General features: G+C 46.3%; 1 protein-coding gene across 1 annotated transcript in view; it reads left to right on the plus strand.

Annotated features, from left to right (window-relative positions):
- Positions 1 to 12,920, plus strand: part of PEMT (phosphatidylethanolamine N-methyltransferase) — a 1,176,780-nt gene that overhangs the window by 257,471 nt on the left and 906,389 nt on the right. The window lies entirely within an intron of this gene.

The following is a 12,920-nucleotide window of genomic DNA, read 5'->3' on the forward strand; positions in this document are numbered from 1 at the left end:
CTCCTTCCTGATCTTATCACTGACCACCTGATGTAATTCCCTAGCTGACCTCAAATTCCGGGCGTCCCTGGGCCCCAGGGGGCCTTTGTAAGGGATCTTAAAGCCGTCCACAAATCCGTTAACTAGTATCTCCCGCTCTTTTACGAGTGGATACACCCTGAGCAGAGGTAGAATGTTCTGAAGCACTATGGGGGATGGACCCTTGGAATGCTGCTCAGTCCCGCCCCCCTGCTGGGAGAATGCATCGTTGATTGTTGGATCGTAGCCGACCCCTTGACCCCTGCCCTTATCTTCGCTGGACGGCGAGCCCCTGTTGTGTCCTGCCTGCTCTCTGTGTTGCCACGGGAATTTGCCAATTGTTTCGTTGTCTTGCTCAGTCTGTCCAATGCGCCCTCCCTGTAACCTATTGCCGGGCACCCTCTGCTCCTTGTGCTGTTGTAGGGGGGGGATGTTGGCCGCTGGTGCAGGAGATTGCTGCATGTTGGGAGCCACACTTGCTGCACTCATGAGCGAACTTGCACGCCCTCCCCCAGGTACATGCCCCATTATTAAAAAGTCTACATGTCCCTGAGTTGAAGCGTCTTGTTCCTGCTCCCTGACCCCTCCCCCGCCCCCCCCCGAAAGGGCTGTTGGAAGGACCGTCTTGGGTATTGTTCCCACTTTTGATCCTGCTCCCACCGCCTAGCATCACCACCCTCGCTCTGTGACCTGTGAGGTGCTTCCCTCTTGCTGTTCCCAGTCCTACACATGTGTTTGAACCATAGCTGAATGTTGGTGTGGTCCCACCCTATCTCCGGGCAGCTGGCCATGGTCTTTCTGAATTCCTGGTCGTATGTAAACCAACCCATCCCTCCAGATTCCCTTGCACCTTGTTGAATGGAGTTTGCATATTCCATCAGGGCCTCGCTCTGAGCCGGATCCTTCTGCACTACTATAGCTGCCAAAATATTGAATGCTTCAGTCCAGTTCTCAATGTTTTTTTCCGGCCATCGCTGGAACCGGACCTTGTCCTCCTCCTTCTTACCCATCCTCCTTCTGTCAGCCCCCGCATTATCGTGCATTAATAAAGTCAGGATATCAATGTACTCCCTTCTCCATATGCCTTCCTTTGCCGCTTGAGGCACTTGCCTGGCCAAGGAGCATCCCCCTATCCCTTTGGTGCCCTGTTTCCCTACGCCCACTGGCTGCCCTTCTCTTGCTAGAACTGAAGGGACCCCAGCCACTGGCCCCCCTGTACCATTCCCCGTGCTTCCCGCTGTTCCCTCCGCAGCCGGTGCCAGGCCAGCTGCCTGCGGACCCGGAGCGGCGGTCTGCGATAGGACTTGTGGGGTACCTAAAGGAATAATGGGGGGCACACTCTGGGAAACAACGGGAGCCACGCTTTGCTGGCTGGCTGCTGACACGCCCTGTGAGTTAAGGGCGTTGACGATCTGAGGGGCCACCGTTAGCGGGCAGATGGGGGCCACACTTTGGTGACCAGCGGGAGTACCATTCAGCTGGGCAACTGCTGACACATTCTGTGAATTAAAAGTGTTAACAATCTGTGGGGTGACCGTGAGAATCGAGGCAACCGTTTGGGGAACATGCGTTGCCGTGCCCTGCTGGCTAGCTGGTGGGGCACTCTGCGTGGTGGCAGCATAGGCACCGTTGGCGGGTGGCAATGCTTGTGGCCCGGCCAGTAGCGGGGACCCTGCTGCCGATGACGGCCCTGACTGAGCCCATACTTGACTCACCGGATCCCTTGATGCCAACCCTGACAGAGGGACCAACCCTTCCTGTACAGCCGCCATTGTGTCTAAACGCTTCTGGAATATATTCATCAACCCCAACATATCGTCCATTGTCTTACCCATTTGGGCTAAGTTCGTCATTCCTGCCACTGTCTCATGTACCACGGTCGGTACGGCCGCGGACTCTACTGGCGGCCCGGCTGGGGCGGATCGATTCGTTTTATTACAGCGTGTTGGTGCGGCTGGGAATTCCTTCCGGGTGCCCTTCCGTTTGCGAGTGGACCGGCGATTCCCCTCTCCCTCTCCTGAAGTGCCCGGGGGGTCCTCAGGGGTCGCAGGTCTGCCAGCCTCCTCGAGCCGGCGCCCCTCAATGAAGCCTTGAGCCCAAGCTGGCCCCTTAGCCTGCGCGATCGCCAAGAATTCCGCCCATAGCCCATCCTGCGGCAACCCAGCTCCGTGGGAACTCATCGCGAATGCTTCTGCCCTTACGGGTTCCTGTCGCTCCCTCAAGATATCCGGCGCAATCCCTGCCCGTGCTCCTGGCAATGTGCTGCTCCTTCCAGGCAGCCGCTACCGGTCCCAACCCACGGTCCCGAACGGAATCTGCTATTCCTTAAATTCAGCCGCTGTCGGTCCTTTCCCCCCCTGTGGCAGCTACCTTGAGGTATCTCTGAAACCGATGACGATAGAGCGAACCGAACAGCGCAGAGCAACCAGGAACGCGACGGCAGGAAAGGCCGAGCCTCGCTGCCGCGCTGAACTTAAACCCCTTAAGGGCCGCCCCTCACACCTGTTGGCCCGCGCCCATTGGGCGAGCATGAAAGGGGGCGGTCACGAACTGGCGGCACCGTTTGTTCGCGCGGAATGTGGGACTAAGATGCTGTCTCGCTTAGCTCCCCTTCGCGTCGCGCGGCCAGCGGCATAGCATGACCTCTAATGTTAGTGAGGAAGTAAAGTTTTCGAGATGTATAACAGTCACTTTTCAAACTTTTCAATCAGAAGGATCGACATTCTCCATTGTAAATGAACAGTTATTGACTGATTTAGTACATTTTAATCCATTAGATGGAATGTTAATTTATCAACGGTATTTAAGTAATGCTTTATCTGAGAAGGCTAGTTGGGTGAACAGTCAAGCAGTTTCCCTGTGAAGGATATAACAATACATAGGCTGTCTGCCCCTCAAAGGTGGCTGGGGAATATGAACATTATTGAATCTCTTACCCATTGGGGTGCCTGTGTTTTTTCCTTTAGCGAGCAATCTCAGAGCTGGTCCTCTTTACAAGGCCTCATCCTAAACTGCAGTGGGAATACCACCGAACTTATTGCAAGGCCATCAGCTACTCCTGTAGTATGTTCCCCGAGTCACAAAATGCTTGAGATGCACAAATTTACACCCGTCATGAGCTACACTTACCTGACATATAAAATTAGACCACCCTATGACGGAACCAGCGAGATGTTTTAAGGGCTTGATAATTGGTCGACAGGACTTCTTAAGTACAGTTTTAGCATTGCTGCTTGGTCGGAAGCCCACTGTAGCTTGGAAAGATCCTTTTTGGTAGCCCTGTCTAGATGGTGTTGCAGTAGGTCAAACGAGAGCTGCAACTGACTGGAACCTAAACTGTTTGTAGAGGAGATGCAGACTAGGGAGAGTCCCACAGAGTTGACATAAGCGATTGAAAGCGGTTTACGTGTCCGTATTGCCTTTCAAGTGTGGAAGAGAGTTTACTTTCAAATATCACTCCCGGATTCAGTAGTAATTTGTACATTTCTGCAATGCCTAGATTCATTCCACACTTGTTGTGATTTACGGGTCCTTAAAGGCACCCAAAGAGTGAGTAAATCAAGGACTACATTATTTACCCTAGGATCATTCTCCATGTTGCCCGTCAGTGCACAGTGTGGATCAGTCACTACCCTGCTTCTCGTGCTTAGAAGTAAAATAATGTATTCTCACAATGAGACCATTTAAACTGAGCTGGCAATGCTAATTACGTCCCTTGAAAGCAGATTCTAGTCACTTTGTAAAGACACTTACAATTGGAAGGATACGTTGTGGGTGAACATTTCTCAGTAGAGTTGATGCTGGTGCCTGTGAAATGTGTTGGGTGCACATTGTGTACGACGGTAGCCACGAAGAATGGAACAGAGGGGTCACATTTTGCAATGCTTTCAGGTCTCATGAACGCTTCCTAATCTACATAAGAGTTGATGAGCACAGCATTCCCTTTCAGTGATACATTGGTTATACAGGATGCACTGCACGTAGGACTTATTTAAATAAACCCACCGGGGATTTTGGTACAGACAGCAGATCTACTTTCCAGCCTGTTCAGATTAATTTGTTGTATTGTCCTGAACTTCATCTACTAAACTCTTTATAATTGCTGTTAATCTGCTGGTGCATATTCGGCCATTCTGTTCTTTTGTGTCCTACTTTGAGGAATTATAACTGTAGACTGCTTCAGAAGCTTTCTGGACTGCCACCACTGTTGAAGGACATTATGAACATGCTTTAGACTTAGTACTTGTGAACATGGTCATTTATACCTTAAGGCCAAAGTTTACAATGGTTTGCTCCCTTCCCTTGCACGATGCAGCATCATTTTGAGTAGATCACCATGCCTGTTTGTGTCGTTTTGCGAAACACGAGCACCCTCGCAAAAGCATAACTTTGGGCCGTAGAGGTTTCTTCTACTCTAATGAGGCTGGCGTTTTCCATTCAGTAGTTGGAAATTAGTCACGTTTTCATTTAGTAACTATTTCTTCTTGAGAGTGGAACGATTTCTGTCATGAACATCTAGTCCACTCTGAATTCTCATAGTCAAGCAGCAGATGCGGGACCATACCCCAAAATAGTGTTTTTATAGCCTTTTTATCATCTCTGCGTAATAATGTAGTAATGCAGTTAACAGGGAAGAGGTTGTGGTCTGATCAGCTCTCCTTTTTCCATCAAGGAAACCTAAACACAGTGGTGTTGGTGCTTTTGCCAAATGCTGGGGTGACCGAGGAGCAAGACAGCACATTAGTATATGTTCGAAAGTGTGAACAGAGCACTGGGACAGCTGTGACCCAACCCTGTCGTCTGGGGCCTCCAGCATTTGATGGGCCACGGAAGACTGGGGCTCCTCACAGCAGCCCCAGCAGCCTGCTCACAATTTCGAACCCATTGTATTTGGAGACAAACTCAGCAATCCAAGAAAAGACACTGTATGGTGAAAGGATAGCAAGCAGTTAAAATTTAGTGAACCCTTTCCAGTGGGCTTATAATTTTACAGGCTGCTGTTTAACATGGCTGAAAGAAAGAAAAGCATGATGCGGTCAACACTGGCCGCGTCATAGCGCCTTTTTTCCCTTTTCTTTAAGCCATGTTGCACTGTAGCCCGCACTGATATGCAATTTGTTAAAAAAAGATTGACAACGTCAGTAGATCTCACATAGGTGAAACCTACTGCTTGTTTTAAGTATCTCCCTGGGAGTCTCACACCTCTCCCTCTCTAACAGTTGTGACCCTGCAAATCCTATTTTCCCGCCCTTTTGCTATCTGATTTTAAAATGTAAATCAGGAGGCTTCTGACTGGTACCTCACCAGATTATTGACTGTTGTGTAAGCTGTTTGCTCCCAAAATGTTATTGATAGAAGTATTAAGACTCCCCAAAAAGTGGTTGGGCTTCCAAAATTGTAGGCATGTAATTGTTTACCTTCCCTCCTTCTCAAAAACTGGCCTGTTGGTTCTGATGAGAAATTGAATAAAATGACTTATTTGATCTCAAGGGAGAAGAGTAAGCAGAAGTAGTATGAACCCACCACGAAATAGATTTTAAGATAAAAGAAATAGTGTTAGGCATGCCTGCAGCATCATGAGGAAGTTAGGGGCACTTTAAAGAACTTTATAAAAGAAGGTCATAAATCAAGAATGCAACACATTGCTTAGATATAATCATGACAACCACAGATCAATCATGTAGACAGTGGAGGAAATCTCATGTAATATTGACAGAACCCATTACAAATTTCCTATACAAATACAAACTTCCAAAGCGACCTCAACAAGTCTGCATCTACTGAATCAGTCGATAAATTTAATTAACGATTTTATATAATTGTGCTTCCCATCAAGTCGCATGTCTGGACTTGATTGGAGAATTAACCCACACCTCCTAAGAGGCCATGGTTACCCTAAATACCTGCTATCCCTATATATATGTAGGGGGATATAATTAATTAAAAATACAATTTCATGTAAGGAATGCATCCTCCAATGCCCAATGCTTTGCAGGAGCTGAGAAGGTCATGTGATCCGAAGTGGGGAGAGGATGTAGCCTTACGGCAAGTGCGGTGGACGCTCAACAGACTGTGATTCTGGAAAATCACGTAATCTCCCCGTGCCTAACAAAAATGAATGTGTCCTCATGTTACGAAACTGGTGCTATGTAAAGCGCTGTGATACCCCATATCTTCGGGTCTAGTTTGCGCTATATAAAACTCTAAAAATAATAAAAAATGTAAGTGTGTTCTCAGCATAGCATCTCAAGCCAGGTCACTTAAGGACCAGCTCCTCAATCCTCCTTCCACTTTGAAACAGCCAAGACTTCAATCCACACATACCGACCAAACTACAAATAACCCAGGGGTCCAGGAGTGCAGACGGTATCGAATCCCAGACCCTGAGCGACTGTCGCAGGTCACACGCTGCTCCTTTCAAATTTAATTTAATTTAATTTAATTTAATTGCGGGTTTATATAGCGCGGAATCGACTCCCGGAGGAGTATCTCCACGCTTCGACCACTGGGGAACCCGTCCTGGCTCACCCTGAGAGATGGTCCCTGATGGGTATCTCTAAGGTGCGACCAAGCATCCCCGGCGGTCTGGGGGGGGCCGTTGTGAAGATGAGGCAAGCTGATGCCCAGAGTTGCCGAGTGTGGTTTCTGACTAGAGTAGGCACCGAGGCGAGAATTATCGAGTCCGCTGACCCTGATCCACGACCCTGCCGCGTCGGGAATCGAACCCTGGTCCCGGGCCGTTCTCTGCTTACGGGTCTGCTGCCTCTAACCAGTGAGCCACACAACCTCCAGCCAGCGCATGCGCAGACACACTCTCTGTCTTTTAGTGTTTAGGATAGTGTTGTAGTGTTTGTGTAGTGGTTTAGGGTAGTGTTGTAGTGTTTGTGTCGTGTTTTAGGGTAGTGTTGTAGTGTTTGTGTAGTGTAGTGTTTTAGGGTTTACGGTTGTGTTGTAGTGTTTGTGTAGTGTTTTAGGTTTTAGGGTAGTGTTTGCGTAGTGTAGTGGTTTAGGGTAGTGTGTAGTGTTTGTGTAGTGTTTTTTGGGCTTAGGGCAGTGTTGTAGTGTTTGTGTAGTGTTTTAGGGTTTAGGGTAGTGTTGTAGTGTTTGTGTAGTGTAGTGATTTAGGGTTTAGGGTAGTGTTGTAGTGTGTGTAGTGATTTAGGATTTAGTGTAGTGTTGTAGTGTTTGTGTAGTGTTTTAGGGTTTAGGGTAGTGTTGTAGTGTTTGTGTAGTGTAGTGATTTAGGATTTAGGGTAGTGTTGTAGTGTTTGTGTAGTGTTTTAGTGCTTAGGGTAGTGTTGCAGTGTTTGTTTGTGTAGTGTTTTTGGGTTTAGGGTAGTGTTGGTGTATATATGTAGGGGGATATAATTAATAAAAAAATACAATTTCATGTAAGGAATGCAGCCTCCAATGCCCAATGCTTTGCAGGAGCTGAGAAGGTCATGTGATCCGAAGTGGGGAGTGGATGTAGCCTTACGGCTAGAGAGGTCGACGCTCAGCAGACTGTGATACTGGAAAATCACGTAATCTCCCTGTGCCTAACAAAATTAATGTGTCCTCATGTTACGAAACTGGTGCTATGTAAAGCGCTGTGATACCCGATATCTTCGGGTCTAGTTCGCGCTATATAAAACAAACAAAAAAAAAATTATGTAAGTGTGTTCTCAGCATAGCACCTCAAGCCAGGTCATTTAAGGGCCAGCTCCTCATTCCTCATTACACTTTGAAACAACCAAACCTTCAATCCACACATACCGACCAAACTACAAATAACCCAGGGGTCCAGGAGTGCACATGGTATAGAATCCCAGATCCTGAGCGACTGTCGCAGGTCACACGCTGCTCCTTTCAACCTCCAGCCAGCGCATGCGCAGACACACTCTCTGTCTTTTAGTGTTTAGGATAGTGTTGTAGTGTTTGTGTAGTGGTTTAGGGTAGTGTTGTAGTGTTTGTGTCGTGTTTTAGGGTAGTGTTGTAGTGTTTGTGTAGTGCAGTGTTTTAGGGTTTAGGGTAGTCTTGTAGTGTTTGTGTAGTGTTTTAAGTTTTAGGGTAGTGTTGTAGTGTTTGTGTAGTGTAGTGTTATACAGCCAGATTCATCAACGGAAATTCGTCTCGCAAAGGGCCAGATTCTGAGAATCTGGCCCTTTGCGAGCGCAATTTTTGCATTTGGGATTCATCACCCCAAATGCAAAAATCGCAAATTGCGAAATCGCTAAATTGCGAGGAATTGCATTTAAGGAATCTCTATTTGAGATTCCTTAAATGCAATTCATGAACCATTTTTAAATTGCGAAATCGCTATTTTTGGCCGCTATTTACCGCGAAGTCTGACTTCGTGGTAAATAGCGAAAACTTAGAAAAATGCACTTTAGTGCATTTTTCTAAGTTGTATGTTACACACACACATGTTCTTTGGACATGTGTGTGCGCAACATCAGTCTACATTTACATTTCAGGGGTGCTACAGGGTGTCCTTTGGACACCCCTGGCAAGCTTGAAATCGCATCCTTATTTGCGATTAGCAATTTGCTAATCGCAAATAAGGAAGCTGTAGAAATCGCAAATAATATTGCGATTTCTACATGAATCCCGTTTTGCGAGTCTTTAATAGCGATTCCTTAATAATCGCTATTAAGGACTCGCAAATCGGGACATTGATGAATCTGGCTGTTAGGGTTTAGGGTTGTGTTGTAGTGTTTGTGTAGTGTTTTAGGTTTTAGGGTAGTGTTGTAGTGTTTGTGTAGTGTAGTGTTTTAGGGTAGTGTTGTAGTGTTTGTGTAGTGTTTTTTGGGCTTAGGGCAGTGTTGTAGTGTTTGTGTAGTTTTAGGGTTTAGGGTAGTGTTGTAGTGTTTGTGTAGTGTAGTGATTTAGGGTTTAGGGTAGTGTTGTAGTGTTTGTGTAGTGTTTTGTGGGCTTAGGGTAGTGGTGTAGTGTTTTAGGGTTTAGGGTAGTGTTGTAGTGTTTGTGTAGAGTAGTGAGTTAGGATTTAGGGTAGTGTTTGTGTAGTGTTTTTGGGCTTAGGGCAGTGTTGCAGTGTTTGTGTAGTGTTTTAGGGTTTAGGGTAGTGTTGTAGTGTTTGTAGTGTAGTGATTTAGGATTTAGGGTAGTGCTTTAGTGTTTGTGTGGTGTTTTAGTGCTTAGGGTAGTGTTGTAGTGTTTGTTTGTGTAGTGTTTTGGGGTTTAGGGTAATGTTGTAGTGTTTGTGTAGTGTTTTAGGGTTTAGGGTAATGTTGTAGAGTTTGTGCAGTGTAGTGTTTTAGGGTAGTGTCGGGGTCGTGCAGAGTAGTGTAGTGTTATTGTAGGCAGAGGACTCGGGGTCGTGGGAGGGTTGTGCAGGGGTAGGGTAGAGTCACTTACCTTGCAAACTTTAACCACATAGCTTTACCATGCATGCCAAAGCGTTGTAATGGCATGCGTAGTAAAGGCATAGTCGTGATAAAAGTTTGCGATTTAATGGCATGTCGTTGTCATTGACATCGCGTAGTAATACCCGCGTTGTAATGGCACGCGTGGTATTGGTATGCGATGTAATGACATACATTCGTTCTTACAGTACACTCGGCTGGCACACACTACCCGGGAGCTTGGATTACGTTTCCGGATGAGCTGCAGGAGCATGTTGGACTGCAATGATTGGGACTTGCTGGTTGCAGATGGCTCCTTGCACACCTTCATGTGGCCCTACTCACAGATAAGGGGGGAGATTCGCTGTGTACTTCTATCGAGAGATGCAGTGGAGATTGCAGGGATAAATGACTGATGCTTAATGGCCGAGAGCCTGAGAGCAGGTCTGACTAGTGTTGCCTAACGCCCGCTTCAAGCTGACACAATTCAATTGTCCGCACCAAACCAACATGACCCCCATAATGTTCTAAGACATGTCCCGGACCCCTTTCCAGATGTCATATATGTGGCGAGCCTTCGGTGGGCTTCCTGCATATGGCCTGGGCCTGTGAGCCTAGCTGGCTACTGGACCGAGGTGGTTAGCGCACTGTCGCACAGAATTGGATTCATCCTGCTGAAGATGGTGAACTGTTTTTGCTAGTGGTGCTCCTGCAGGGAGTGGTACAAGCAAGACACCAGATTTCTATCAGTTGGTGGGCGCCCTGGGTTCCAGAGCTCACGGGCGTGAGATGTGACCTGCAAGCGGGCCGGTGGTGGAGGAACAGCACATTAAACACACTCGCAGAGACAAGCATGAAGCAGAGGACTTATCGACCTGGGTTGAAATGATCCTGAAAATACCAAACTCTCCAGCTGCTAGACCACAACTAGAGTTGAGTCATAGTGGGGCAACACGCTCGGGTATCGAATACATGAATGGTTGAACAAAGGGTGGTCTGACTGGAGGGCGAACCAAAATAGATGATGTTTTGCTTGTAAGTCAACTACACTAAAGGCTCTATATTGTTCTGTTATGTGTACTCACTGGAAAATGCAAATGAACATTTAATTTAAAAAAAAACAACCAACGCTCAGCACCTTCGGGCTCTTCTCCTCCCAACTCCTCTAACTGTTACACAGACCATACTAACCACCCAGCCCCAACAATTTAGTCACTTAGTTAGCCAAAATGTAATGGAGGTAAAGCTTCCAAACCACTGTGAATTTATATGACTATCCTTCTAGTGCATCATTTTAGCTCCTCAGTGTCAGTCCAGATGATCGCCTAAAATCTAACAAAAACATTTTGAAAGATATGTTGAGATATGAATTCCAAGCACGCAGCAGATTCAAAGTGCATGTCACTGATGAAGCCCTGAATGGTCAAACTATATCTGCTGTGTCTTATTATCCAATACAGAGAAAGCCTGGGCGGTCCACTTGGTAGCTAACTGCGCCTTTGGAGTGGGAACTGATTTGCTTATAGTTGGTACAAATATGCATTTCACAGACAAGCTAAAAAAGATCAGAAAGTGATTCCAGCCAGAGGAAGTCACAGGGGTTTGGAAGTATTGGCTCCAGCATTTACATACAGAATGTTTTGGATTTCTCTTTAAAGCAAGTACCGATCGCTTGATTAAACCGGTGACTTATAGGTTGCAAGGAGGGGTCGTGTCTGAAGCCAAAGTGTGTAGGTGGGGCAGCAATTTTAGTCCTTGTACACTGCGTACTAGTAAATTGATGCGTATCATGTGCGTTCGCAATAGCGAACCCAGCTAAGAAGCAATAATTCTCCTTAAAAACATGGCGGGTGTAGCCAACTATGATTCAGTATCTACTGACACACTACGTTTGCTAATTTGTTTTGAGTAATTCATGACTTTAAAAACGTTCCTGATGAAAATACCACTTTTTCAGTTTCAAGATCATTTCATCACCCAATATTTCACAATTTCATCTGTTTTGCTGTAGGAAGGTCGGTCAATACCTAAACGTAGGTCTTTCCCTGTATCTAATCAGCCTCTGAGAGCAGAGCCATTATCCTGGGATCAACACGTCATTCTATGTGGAAGCAATACCACTGGTAGCCTGATTATCCCATTTGTAGCCTTGCCTGTTAAGAGTCCAGGCTACTGCTCTTCTAAATGAGGTTTCTAGATTTTTCCCACAAACAATATCATGTCTTAGTCCTGACTATTCACAAACAGGCTTACATTGTGATTACATATTCAAATCTCAAGGCCACACAACTGCCCCATTGTCTTCTAGATCTTCCCTCTCCTTCTGGTAACCCATCTCTGCTGCAGTACTTTCCCAGCTAAGGACCCTCACACTGCTACCAGGGTGTTGCCACAACTGGTTTATATTGACTTAAGGAGCTGAATACATCCACCTCAATTTGTGGTCTTCTTGGCTTTCGCAACGAGCTATCAACTTCACTCTTACTCCTTCGTCTAAATGCATTTTACAGTATTCCCACGCATTTCCCAGTCTCCGAACATGCTATACACATTCAGACTTTTATGAGCCTACTGGGCACTGAATAGAAATCTTAAATCAGCCTGGATGTAACTTTAATTAAACCAGTGTAATTGGCGTAATTTTGATAATTTCGCGTAACAAAATGTAAGCAAAGTTACTGAGTTTATACAACTACACCACATGGCTTAATGAGACTATGATTTTGGGAGGAATTTTTAATGCAAGATGTATTATTTGGGTAATTTTCAATCACAAACAGTTGTGCTTTGAATGCCAGTGGTTGTTCCGTTAATGTGGGCAGTCAACAAACATTTCAGGTCATTATTTTTTTATTGAATTCTTACCTGAATGGACCGTTTGAGTAATGTTTTTGAGTGTGAGATGCATTTTGACTAATAACGCATAATTTAGGAGTTATTTTGTGTAATTGCGCTAATAACGCCCCAGCAAGATACACGAGTTTCGCACACCCTAGTCTACAACTCACTTCAGACTACACACCAGCCAGCCAACCATCATCTGCTAAGGTCTCCAGTTGCGGCTGCTGCCTGGAAGCGGTACAAAAGGGGGTGGTGATGGACGGAGCATCTGAACCAATCAAACACTCACACCCAGTCAAAAGATCTGGGTTTAATCCATCACCGTTCTTTAGCCCACTCTGCCACCCCAGTTCAGACATGGCTATATGCAAATCAGTCTGACCCTGAGCCTCATGGGAACAGTCCAGCCCGAACTGCCTAGCCATGCCTTCCCTGGATCGGAAACAAGCTTCCGAGGACCAGTTTCTGGCATTACAGCCGTCTTCAGCCCGGCTTGCTTGAATCCAGTGGCAAAGTGAGCAAGGGACTCACGTCTGAGCATACCCTGCCACACTTATGGCGGCCAAAAGCGGTACAAAAGGGGGACATATAGCTGGGTTCAAACTGGAAAGGCATGGTGAGCAAAAAAACGATGGATTTAGGCCCAGATCTCTGTACTGTGGTGAATGTATGACATTGTTCTGCATTCTGTCCATCACCTGCTGTTTTTGCTTTTGT

Source organism: Lissotriton helveticus, chromosome 10 (genome assembly GCF_964261635.1).
Source record: "Lissotriton helveticus chromosome 10, aLisHel1.1, whole genome shotgun sequence".
In the NCBI taxonomy this organism is placed as follows: domain Eukaryota; kingdom Metazoa; phylum Chordata; class Amphibia; order Caudata; family Salamandridae; genus Lissotriton; species Lissotriton helveticus.